Genomic DNA, 12,767 nt, shown 5'->3' on the forward strand with positions numbered 1-12,767 from the left:
GGAAGGCTTTCTATAAAGGGGGGAACGGATTAAACGTTCCAGCCGGCGTAAGGCCGAGGCCAGTGGGTGCGCTGGAAGGCAGCCGGCTCCGCGGGAAGGCTTTCTATAAAGGGGGGAACGGATTAAACGCTCCAGCCGGCGTAAGGCTGAGGCCAGTGGGTGCGCTGGAAGGCAGCCGGCTCCACGGGAAGGAGAGTTCCTCTCCTGAGCCCGAGTCTGGTGTGCAGTGGACGCCGTTCGGTAAGGTGAACCTGGGAGGGGCGGGGGGCAAGAAAACTCAGGGGGCCGGAAACCCAGCGCTGTGTTGTCGGCTGACGTTTGTCTGTCCGTGTGTTTGTCTCCGGCTCTCCGCGTTTGTGTGTGTGCCGGCATTGTCTCTGGTCTCCCTTCTCTGGAAGCCCAGGGAAAAGTCCCGTAGCGCCTGGGTGTCTGCAGGGGGCAGGAGACGTCTGTAAGCCCTCCCCTTTTGCCCCCATTTCCCGCCTCCTCCTCCTTCTTCTTTCAACCTGGCTTCCTTTCCGCCTTTTGAAATCTTCGAAGACATCTGAAGTTTTGTGTCTCTATAGAAGGTTTTCTGAGAGACTGTATTCTTGTATTTAAGGGAGTGTCTGATGAGGACTGCCAGGTTTATATGTGTGTTTTAACTCTGTTCTGTGTTGTGATTTGTGACGGCTATTTTGCTTTGTCTGGCCACCATTTAGACCTGCCGCCGTTTTGTTAGAACTTGATTTTCTTTCCCTGTGCCTTGAGACCAGGGCTCTCAGGAACACTCATCTAGACCATCTCTAACTCCTGAGACTGAGAAAAAAAGGGAAAAAAAAGAAGCCTTTAAAAATGTTATTTATTTAAATTTTATATTGTAATATCTAATTCATGACCAAACTTAGAGAATAAAGCTAGATCTTGCACTGTGTCTGTCTAAATATGTTTTGGTATGTCTTTGTCTCTGGGAAATATTTTTTAGGTTAATTTGTAAGTGAGCTCTATTTAATTGACTTTAAAAAAAGGGTAAGCGCTTACAAATCAAATAATTCTAAATTAAACAATAAATTCCAGGCTTAGGTGAACTGGGAAATATTCAGTATTAAATACCTGATATTAATGTTTGTTTGTTGACCTATCTAATATAGACATGTCTTAGAGTAATTAACATCAAGTGAAATGTTTTCATTGTACCTAGGTTTAATATAAGTTAAATATTATACCTGTTACAAGTTTGTCAACAAGGAAATTACCTCGAGTAAAAAAACTTCTAAAAAATGTAAATGAGGTATGAGTTTGTATATAAACTCTATTAAAAATAATTATTCTTTAAGAATATCTGTTTAAAATAGTCTCTCCAGATTGGTGTAACTTGAATTTCTAAGGGTTGTGCTGAACTAAGTATTAGAAGTCTATTAAATAATTAGGTCATTTCCAAATGAAATAAGATTTTGAAACATTTAATACTAAACACTGATTTCCATTCACAGAAAAATCTAAACAGATTTGTGACTATAAATGAATAATGTTTGATGCCACCCTAAAATGTTTTAAGAAAGCAAGGGTTTTAAAAATTATCACTGGTATTTATGCTCACCAATCTATAAAATGCTAATATAAAAGCTCTTGGTTGCTAAAGAAAAGCAAAAAGTGTGCTTTCAGTAAAAAGTGTAAAAAAAAAAGATACTAAAAAGAGTTATGCATGATCAGGATTTTCTAAAATTGGATTACAATTAGTTAGATAAATGGATTTTGTTAAGACTGACACAGTCATAAGAAAACTGGCTAGAGCCAACTAGGTCCAAGATGGCGGAGCTGACCTTCACTCGACCTTGAGCCTTGGTATTTGCGCCCATTGTGACATACCTACAAGCTAAATGATACCCATCAACATTGACTAAATCTGACCAAATGTTCTAAAGCTTTTAATTGATCTTTTCAATAAAACTTCCTAAATCCAATTCTTTTGAAGTTCCTTTGACATCTAGCTAACTTTGGGGTGTTTCAGAGGGCCCCTGAAACATCCCAAAGAGAGATATTAAACTATTTATTTGGTTGGTTAAATTACATGAAAAAGATTATCATTTGGTAAAATTACACATTATAAACAAAACAATTATATTTTCTATCTGGCTCCTCCAGAAATTTGAAACTCTTAAGTTTCCAGTAAGTTTATCAAATGAGCTAAAAAGGTTATCTCACTAACAGGTACAAAAATCTCAAGGAAATTTTGAGACCTTAAAAAAAAAGAGTTCACCTAGATTTGTTAGGCAAAATCCGTGATAAGCCCTTGGTGTGAGTTTCCCAGCCCTGTTTTATATTAAAAGTTCAGTCTGAGATCCTATAAGTGTTTCAGCAAAATAAAAAGTCTATGATCAATTATGGTTATATAAATCATCAGACCAAAATTAGTGAAAACAGACCAAAATATTGCAAGCAAACTAGCCTTAATTTGGTTGTATTTGATAAAAATGAGGGTAACTTTAGGGAGAAAAAGATATTTCAAGAAAAAAGTTAAATCCCAGTTTGTTAATAGAGGTCTGCATGTAGTAAGTCTCATTTCTCAGATAGTTTTTTGCTGTTATGTGATATTAATGTGAACATTTGTTTCTGAAGCTTATCTCAGTAATCTATCTTTGGATGAAGATCAGATGCCTCATGACCTGCAGCCAGGACTGGAAAAAGACCTAATTTAAGAGACTGTCTCCAACCTGGATGGAAGGACTTTTTATCAGGTACTCTTAACTAGCTCATGCACAATGAAACTGAAGAAAAATTAACTCTTAGATTAATTCCCACTTCCAAAAGCCCCTACACTGGATTGGTCTATAGAGAAGACAGCTGACCTGGTCTCACCTTAAAATGATGCTCAAACAGGAAAAACTACACTACACCAAGATGAGAAGACAACAACATCAGAGGTAGACAGCTTGCCCAAGATGCTGGATCTGCTTCGTATGGTCATTTATAATGTTTTCTTAACTTCTTAGACCTTTGCATATAAATCAAATGCTTTTCTATCATAGGCCTGATTCTATGCCAGTTTAGGAAATCAATCCAATTGTTGGGTTTGTGGCCAATTACCTGTATCTAGTTCTGGGTTACCTTGGTAAATTTCTCTACTACAAGACTCTAACTGGTTGGCCCTGAGGAAATTTACTTAAAAAAATTATAGTCATATTCAGGTCACTGTGATACTACCAGATGAGATCCCCTCACTGGGCCAATTAATATGCCTACTCTGACTCTGGCCATAAATTTGAGCCTTTTTCTATTCCTTAAGCTCAATCAGAGCAGCAAAAAAAGTTTCAGCAAAAAAAAAAAAAAATCTCCCACAATTATAAGATGGATTTATATAGATAACACCAGGCTATGGTAATTTAGGTTTAAAGTCTCCTCTGTGTTAAAAACAATTAAATCATATTAAAGATAATCAGTCTAGTAACACTAGAAAACTGGGCTGTGTGCCTTGTAGATGGTGGTGCCAATTTATAATTTCCCTGAAAGATAAAGATTCATACAGAGTAGACTAAGTCAGATGACCTGGGATATACTGGCTACATCTAATGGGAGCTCTTATGTCTTACTTGTGACTTTACTAATACTGCTGGCTATGTTCTTTGTATTTCACCTGTTTTACAAAATTGCTATTTCTTACAGTGCCAAATGTGTGACTGAGGCCTCTGATAAAATAATATATAGTTCCCTATGAGATCGATGATGATGACAGTGTAACTCTAGATATGAGAAGAAGCAACAAGAGAGAATGTTTTCCTGGACCAAGAGGCTAGTAAGCCAGGTGGTCCAGAGAATTTTGGATACTGTTTTAAGGCCTAGTCCAGTAACAGCACATTGAGTGGCCGGTCAACAAAATCTTTGCCAAACCTGAGAAAGGACATTTTCAGCACCATGGGATAAAATGGTCCTGAAATGCCCCCCTCAAAGTCGTGGTCAAGTTTGTGAGCAGAAAGGGGCTCTGCCAACTGAAGATTGACACTTGCCATCTACATCTACGGAGATTATATCATGGTCACTGCAACTGCGGACTTTCAACGGCCCTGAAAGGAGTTCAGGGTGAAAATCAGGAATGAGGCGTTCCGTGCTCTGAGAAAAACTGGCAGAACAGGCTTCAGATAGTTAGATCTTTTCAGGAGAGTTTATGAGTCCCAATTCTTGCATGTTCTCATACCTAGAGAAACACTGACATCATTAATGGTGCCATTTGCTGTGGCTATTAAGGAAAAATTTTACAATTAAAAGTCAAAATAGAGTACTTAGCTATGGTTCAGACATCCTGGGAAATAACCAGGTGTTACTATGGGTATAATTTCAGATTAGACATTGTATTGCTAAACACTTGAGTTTTCTGAGTCGTGTCAGGCTTAGATGCCACCATTCTCAAAACAATGTCTGCTGGAAGCTAGTAACTTCTACCTTACTTTTTATAAAACTAGGCAACTGGCCACCTGGCTACAAGTCTCCTGAAGTGCCAGGTCCAGACTGGGTTTCAGACCTATTCTTCTAAAAGAAAGAGATTTACTTTGTCTATTAAAACTCCAGTTATCCCTCCTCCAGCTACTACTAACTGGGTATGTTACAACAAAATGGCAGACCACGGGATTGAGATTTTAATCATGCAAGGCTCAGATCTGGGACTTGGAACTCAGGAACGCTTCCAGTTCAGTGTCTCTTCTCCAAGCTGAGGCGGTCCTATGCCCCATTTTGACAGAAAGTTACCTCAGTCATAGCTGCCCTGTTCCCTAAATTAAAACTGAACAGGACTCTGCGGGGTGGCGACTCTGGAGTACAGATCTGCTGTACTGTAGGATATAGGCTTTATTCAGCCTGCTTGACCTTCCCTGAGTTCCAAAGGGTGGATTCAAACAATTGCTAATCAGAGAAGGGAAGAAATACAGAAACAGAAGGGAAACAATCAAATGGTGGTACAGCCTTGAGACGGGTCCTGGTTCCTACTCAAAGAAATATACATAACAATGTCTTTTGAGTTCTTCTACAGAACTGGAGCCCCCACCCAGGTGGAGGATGGTAACTTCAGACTAAACACAAGATTCCTAGAACACAGCTCTATTGCTTGACCACCAGCCAATCACCCCAAATGTTGCCTCCTGTTTCTGGGGACCACTGATGACCATCCTGTTAGGTCTCCTGCTTGGCCCCTGTCTATTTTATCTCTGAGAGGCGCCAACAATTTCAAACTAAGTTGCTGTTATTACAAGAGTAAAAGCTGGTTTCAGATATAAAACACCCCAACTTAGGTCAGGTATAGAAAGACTTCTGCTCTGCTAGGCAGGCCTACGCCCAGGCACAGCAGGAAGAAGTTACAGAAGAAAGAGACCTCCACCCCAATTCCCAAAAAGCATCTTGAGTATGAAGTCTCTCAAGGGGGAGTTGTTAGGGAAAACACACTGCCTGTCTGTCCAGCTAATGTTACTAAGATCTCAATATTCAGCTGTCCCCACAGATGATATAGAAGACCCATGATTGGGCCTTCCATAGAAACAAAGACAAGGGGGAATGTGAGATTGCCAGGGCTAACACCATGACAGGCGGCCCGGACCTAAGTTTCGGTTTCCCCTGAAATGGTAAGATTCCCTACCCCCATCAGGCCACCTGGAGCCAGCCAATCAACATGCGCCCAGTAAGAAAAAGGGAACCTATCAGGGGAAAGCTGAAAAGCCCGTGAACGCCTAAGTTTGAAAAAAGCCCGCGAAAGTTTGGACCAATAAAATTGCTTTGCAAACATGTAACCAATCCGCTTAAGCCAGCTACCAACTGCTTAGGCTCACCCTATAAATTTGTATAACAGCTTGGGCTCGGGGCTCTCTGACCCCGCACCACTGCGTTGGATGCGGCAGGAGACCTGACTTGAGTCAGCAATAAACTTCCCTTTCCCTTCCATTTACCTCACTGTAAATGGTCCTTATCTAGGTCCCCAGCATGGGTTCAAGTCCTACACAAGCTGAAACTTCCAGGATACCTCCTGGGCCTGTGGGTTAACTTTAAGCAGTTGTTGATATGGGGGACCAAGGAACTTCATGTCATGGAAAACTGACTGGAAATTTTGAGGATGAACTCTGGATCTTAAAACCACCAAGCCAGAGGAAAACAAAGGTTACCTTTTGAACACTCCTCTCATTTAGCCCCAGCAGTTTTCTCATGTCATGGAAAACTGACTGGAAATTTTGAGGATGAACTCTGGATCTTAAAACCACCAAGCCAGAGGAAAACAAAGGTTACCTTTTGAACACTCCTCTCATTTAGCCCCAGCAGTTTTCAAAATGGGGCAAAGCTCTTTCCAAGCAGAAGCAGGAGAGTGGCTGTTAGAACTTCCTGTGGCTGGTGATATGCCAGCCCCAGCTAGACCGGTTATGTAAATTACAGGGAACAAAGAACAAATGATAACATCAGTAATAAGAAGGAAACACTTCTGGGCATATACTGAGAGAAAAACCATAATCCAAAAAGATACATGCACCCCAATGCTTATTGCAAAACTTTATAATATCCAGGACATGAAAAATCCTAAAAGTCCATCACCAGAGGATTGAATAAAGAAGATGCAGTTCATATAGACAACAGAACATTATTCAGCCATAAAGAGGACAAAATTGGGTCATTTGTAGAGATGTGGATGGACCTGGAGACTGTCATGCAGAGTGAAATCAGAAAGAGTAAAACACGTATATTAACACACATATGTGAAATCTAGAAAAATAGTATAGATGATCTCATTTGCAAAAACAGAAATAGAGACACAGCCATAGAGAACAAACATACGAACACAAAGAGAAATGGGGGCTGGCTGGCAGAAACTGGGAGACTGGGATTAACGTGTATGCACACTAGTGGTACTGTGTATAAATAGATAACTAGTGAGAACCGACCGTATAGCACAGAGAACTCTACCCAAAGCTCTATGGTGACGTAAATAGGCAGGAAATCCTAAAAAGAGAGGATATGCGTATACATATAGCTGATTCACTGCTGTGCGGTAAAAACTAACTCAACATTGTAAAGCAACTATATACTCCAATAAATTTTTTTTAAAAATAGTAATAAGAAGGAAGCACACAAATGAGAAGTCTAAGAGCTCAAGACAGCACAATTATGAAACCTGGACGTATCTCTTAGAGGGATTATTTCCCCCGCTTTCACTTCAAAAGAGGTGTCTGGAATGAGAAGGATCAAAGGCGATAGTGATGCATTGGGGACCCAGAGAGAATTTGTAAGGATGCGGGTGGAGGAGGAAAACAGTGCGCCCCAGGCTCTGCGAGGGCTTCGGAGACAGAGAGCTGAGGGGCGTCTTCCGCTGGCCAGCAGTGTGTTTGGAGTAGTGGAGGGCACGTCACTTTTGTCACTTGTGGGACGTGCTGCAGATCTGCTCTGGAATGAAAGGGGGGTTAGAGCAGGATGACGATCCTGGAACTGTATCAGGGGACAAGCAAGAGACTTACTCTTTTAATTCTCTTTAGAAAGACTGAATTGTGTCACCTGGGCACACACATTTTCATCCAGTGGCTTTGACATTCTCAAATGATATATTCTATTGACACAAATTATACAATAAAATGAGTCCTTCATGTATTGTTAGATATCTTGGCTAGGTGTATCTAATTGAAATGTTCTGTGAGCTTTCTAGAGCCCGCTTTCAAATCAGGGTGTTGGGAAGATAAAGCAGCATCACCTTTAGGAAAGCAGTCTAACAATATGCAACTTATAAATTTTAAAGGTACTTCTACTCTGTCCAGTTATTCCATTTTTGGAAACATCCAAAAGAGATTTAATTAATGCAAATATCCTTGGGTGAAGATGTTTATTATCTTACAGAAGTCAAAAAACTTTCCGTCTAAGTGTTTAAAAATTAGAAATTGGTTAAATAAATTATGAAGATCTGCACTATGAATGTAATGGAAATACTTAAATGATGGCTATAAAGTGTTTTATGTCAATTGGCTATGTCTATGACATAATTTTAAGAGGGAAAAAGCAAGCTAGTAAACTTTAATATGCAATATAAACTCTAGCTATATAAAATATGCATTATGCATAGAAACAGGAAATAGATGAAAAATTATCTGAGTGATAAGATTACATTTAAGTTTTATTTCTTCTCCTTTCCAATATTTAGATTTTACATTCCAAGTTTCCATATAAGCAAATAATTAATTTATAATCTAAAGAAAAGAAGTGAGTATGTGTATGTGAGCACAAATGTATGTACATGCCTACGCGCTCATGTGTGGGCACACATCCACGTGGTACCTTGACAGGGAAGCAGCTTCCTCTTGCAGAATGGTTGCCACATGTGTTACAAACGCATATTCTTATTGCTTTTCCTTTTCTAGCTTGACTAATAGTGGCAGATTTGCACGCATATGCAATATATGCCCTGGAGGAGGGCACGGCAACCCAGTCCAGTACCGCTGACTGGAGAATCCCCGCGGACAGAGGAGCCAGGCAGGCCACAGTGTATGGAGTCCCGAGAGTCGGCCACAGCAGAAGCGACTTAGCGCGCGCACACACACACACACACACACACACACACACACACACACACACACACACACACCATATAAGCAGGGACTTCCCAGCTGGCTCAGAGGAAAAGATCGCCTGCCAAGCAGGAGACGTGAGTTAGATCCCCAGGTCAGGAAGACACTCCTACAGAAGGAAATGGCGGCCCACTCTGTTGCACCCGGATCGCGGAATCCCACCAAACACCACAGTGAGGAACTTGATTACAAGCTGGAGCAGGGGCTCTCTTCACACAAAGAGCGAAGGCGCCCCCAGTGAAAGCGGCGAATCGTTTTTATACTGTGGAGCAGAGGAAGCGGGAAGGGAAGCTTAAGGGGATTGGTTAATTCTTCAACTAAGGGTGTCTTGTTAGCTTCTGATTGGTGGGTTAGAGTAAGGGGGGAGGGAGTTTCCTGTCCTCCCCTGATTGGCTAGTCGAGTTTCTTTCTCCTTACATTTCGTTTTCTCTCCTCGGGAGGGGGTTTTACTCAAAATGGCGGTGCTACCCTGAAATGGAGTCGTCTGGGTTTCACATTTCACAACTCCAGTATTCTTCCCTGGGAAATCCCATGGACAGAGGGGCCTGATAGGCTACACTCAAAAGGGGCTGCCACGGAGTTGGACGCAGCCTAGTGACTAAACAACAACCATACACGCAACACAGATGAACACAGACACATTCACACACACGACTGAAATCTCTGTGAACAGGGCCTTGAGATCAAATAGGATGAAGTATATAAAACTCCCAGTCTAAACCTTTTCTGTCTTCCTCTCCCTTCCTTTCTTGTTTTTCTCCTGGTCATCACTCCGCCCCTCCATGAGGCCTGAGGAAAGAATGATAAAGACAGGCATCAGGGAGGGGACTGTGAGCCCAGCAGACTGCCTTGGCAGGATTACAGTGCAGTCACATCCTCAAGCCGTGAGCCAAACACACTGCTGCGACGGGGTCCAGGCTGCGCTCGAGAAGGGTCTGGGAGGCAGAGAGCTTGGATTCCGTGAGACGGGACATTTGGAGCCCCAGTAGGCTCCCCAGCGGGGAGTACCCACATTCCAGAGAAGACTAACGGTGAGGAAGACACAGCCGAGGTGGAGGCCCAGCTCCCAGCCCGCCCTCATCTCTGGAGCACAAGAAAACTCAGGGTTGGCTCAGAGTGGTTCTCTTTCTGTGGGCCAAGGGGCCCATTTCCCCTCTCCTTTCCCAGTATACCAGCTTCATGTTAAACAGAGGTCACAGACCTCAGGATTGGGCTGTTATGTAAGGGAGGCAGATGAAGTGTGATGAAATCCAGAGCGACAGGGATCACAGCCTCCCGGGAATGGTGCTCTCCAAAGTGGTCCTGCATACCTTGTGCCAGCACTTTTGCTCATTGGGTATGAGGCCAAGAGTTGCAGGTCTTCCAGTTTTTCAAAGGAAGCTGAAAATCCAAAGGAGCTTGGAATTCTAGGGGTGAATGTGCGTGTGTGTGTAAGAGCTCTCAATGTTTTAAAATGTTGGCTCAATTAAAAAACAAACAATGACAGTCTGTAGACCAAATAAAACATGTCTCCTGGCTTGGTTTAATATGTGGGCCATAGGTTGGGGAATTTCTGAAATAAAACTACATAAGTTCAGTTCAGTTCCATCACTCAGTCGTGTCTGACTTTTTGCAACCCCATGGATCGCAGCACGCCAGGCCTCCCTGTCCATCACCAACTCCCGGAGTTTACCCAAACTCATGTCCATTGAGTGGGGGATGCCATCCAGCCATCTCATCCTTCATCGTTCCCTTCTCCTCCTGCCCCCAATCCCTCCCAGCATCAGGGTCTTTTCCAATGAGTCAACTCTTCCCTCATTTCTCGCCTTATGGCTAGTAAGAAACATGGTGTCTCTTGTAAAGAGATAAATATTTAATTCTTACTATGTGCACAACACACCCTGTCTACTATAAAAGATACATAAGAAATGCTGAGTTGTTCTCTGCCTTCTAGAAACTTAAACTACTGTTGAGGCAATAAGCTGTTCACTCAGGAAAGTCACATAATGGTGCTATGCAGAGTTCTGGAGTCAAGGCCTAAACAAATCAGCTTAAATATACCAAAGTCACCTTAAAAAGAAAGAATGGCTCTTAGATCTTTATTAAAACCTGACTGTAGTAAAGCCAGTGGTGTGGAAGTATCTAGGGTATTGTTCACTTTTATATTCCTCGCATTTCATACATAGTAAATGATGTTCAACAAATATTTCTCGAATAAGAGGATCACATTAATGAGTTATAGAGGGAAAAACTAAACCTTGTGAGCTTAGAAAAGGGGGGGGGGGGGAGAAGCAGATGTTTTCACTGTTGATGACAATATCCAATGGAGAGACCCTGAAGTTGGAGGCCAAAGCATTTGGTTAGTAGAGTCTTCATTCTTGCTAGAGAGCAAAGGAATGTAGCCAGTTCCAGCTGCTGTTGTTTAGTTGCTAACTCATGTCAGATTCCTCGTGACCCCATGGACTCTAACCCACCAGGCTCCTCTGACCATGGAGTTTCCTAGGCAAGAATAACAGAGTGGGTTGCCGTACCCTTCTCCAGGGGATCTTCCTGACCCAGGGATCAAGATGACATCTCCTGCATGGGCAGGGGGATTCTTCACCACCTGAACCACCAGGGAAGCAGTTCTTACCGTAACCCTTGTCAAATAGTTCACAAGATATTTTCCTTCTTTGCTGAAATGTCTAGTCAACCTCCTGATGACTAGTTAAGCTCCCCTGACATCTTGATGGAGGAAGAAAGGAGCCCAGGATAGGGGACCCATAAATTCTGCTCCTGTAAATGGCTTGCATCTCTTTACAGTGAGCATTCTGACTTACACACAAGTGCTGGGAGAGTCAGGTGGGCGGTACTCTGTCTCCCAGAACCAGATGCCATTCTTCAGGATCCTGTCTTGGGAACTGCAACTGACCTTCCTCTCTGGTGCCTCTTATCCTTCATCGCTTTACTCCTAGCACTGCTATCATGGAAAGATGGCCTCGGTGGGCAAAGCAGCCAGAACATGCACAGTTGTAGATCAAAGAAGGAAGCAATCACTGTGTTTTGAATAGTCAAGAGAAAGCTCAGAACAGAGGAGGGGCCAGGGATATCTCTTTAAAAATGAATCCATTTTGGGAAGGTGGAGAGTGGGGAACAGATGGCATGAAGGCTGGTGGTAAAGCTTACCTGTCCTGTCAGAAAGTTTGTTTTGAGTTAGGTCAGCCCAGAAGTCAGGCTGAAGGGTCTGAACTTTATCCAACAGACTCACAGGGGAGAAACTAAAGTTCTGAGGAGACAAATGACAGGATAAAATTGATGTTTACTTGGGTCTTTTGGAATGAAGAGAAAAGGCTTCATTACATTCTCATTATTGTTCAGAGTTAGGGAATCAATCCTAAAGGGCTTTGTGGGAGTCAAAGAGGGCCGTCTCGCAGTATGTGAGCTGATTGCAAATACCTGATGCCTGGCCTCCCGGATACTCGTGGATACTCTGAGGACACAATGGGCCTTGGATTCCTGCATCAAGTGTGGTCATGAAGACGGCAGCATGAGAAAACAGCACAGTGAACTTGGATCTGTTGCTGTCAGCAGCCCCTCTCCGCTAGACCCGATGCAGTGAAAGCTCACAGTCTGGTTGTCATCATGGACAGCATGTCCAGCACAGCCATCTACAACCCCTTGAAAACAACCTTAACCTCTGGCAGTTCTAGGAATTCAAAGTCCCAGCCATGTTACTCCTGAAAAATTAAAACTTCCAGTGGGATGAGCAGAGACAAGTGCTCTTAGGGCCCCTTAGATTAGCTGGGGGACTTGTACAGGTCACAAAAATCTGGGGCTGTGGTTTTCAGTCTGTTTCATTTCAGGGCCAGAACCCACTGTTGAAAACTCATGTAAGATTCCAATGCATGAAATGGGTGGACTTGTCAAGGTTCCTATAGGGAATCCTTTCTGATAGGCCTTTGCCCATGCCGTTTCCACAGCTAACATACCTCCACCTCTGGGGTCCCTAAGTCACCTCTGCTAAGCCCAGTGCTCCTTAGAACGTGGTGTGAAAGCTTCTGGGCTGGACTGTAGACCTGAAGAATGAAAACTGTTTCTCAGTGGACCAAGGTCATAATAGCAATTGTAATCATACTTTTATGTAGCATTTACTTTATACTTGTTATGGGCCAAAAATTGTTGTAAGCACTTTCCATGTGTTAATTCACTGGATTCCCTGCCCCCCAAATAATCCCCATTTTATGGATGAGGAAG

The 12,767-nt window shown here is 42.7% G+C and overlaps 1 long non-coding RNA gene across 2 annotated transcripts in view; it reads left to right on the top strand.

Moving 5' to 3' along the window:
- LOC139031040 (uncharacterized) overlaps positions 1–10,136 on the top strand; it is a 28,133-nt gene extending 17,997 nt beyond the window's left edge. The window contains exons 1-2 of one of the 2 annotated variants that reach the window (XR_011483456.1): positions 6–240; positions 2,599–10,136. This is a non-coding gene — a long non-coding RNA (uncharacterized lncRNA). Of the gene's footprint in view, positions 1–5; positions 241–2,598 lie in introns of those variants that run through there. The other variant, XR_011483457.1, reaches the window with a different exon arrangement.
- The last annotated feature ends 2,631 nt before the right edge of the window (positions 10,137–12,767 follow it).

The sequence above is a fragment of the Odocoileus virginianus genome, chromosome 25 (assembly GCF_023699985.2).
Source record: "Odocoileus virginianus isolate 20LAN1187 ecotype Illinois chromosome 25, Ovbor_1.2, whole genome shotgun sequence".
NCBI lineage: Eukaryota > Metazoa > Chordata > Mammalia > Artiodactyla > Cervidae > Odocoileus > Odocoileus virginianus.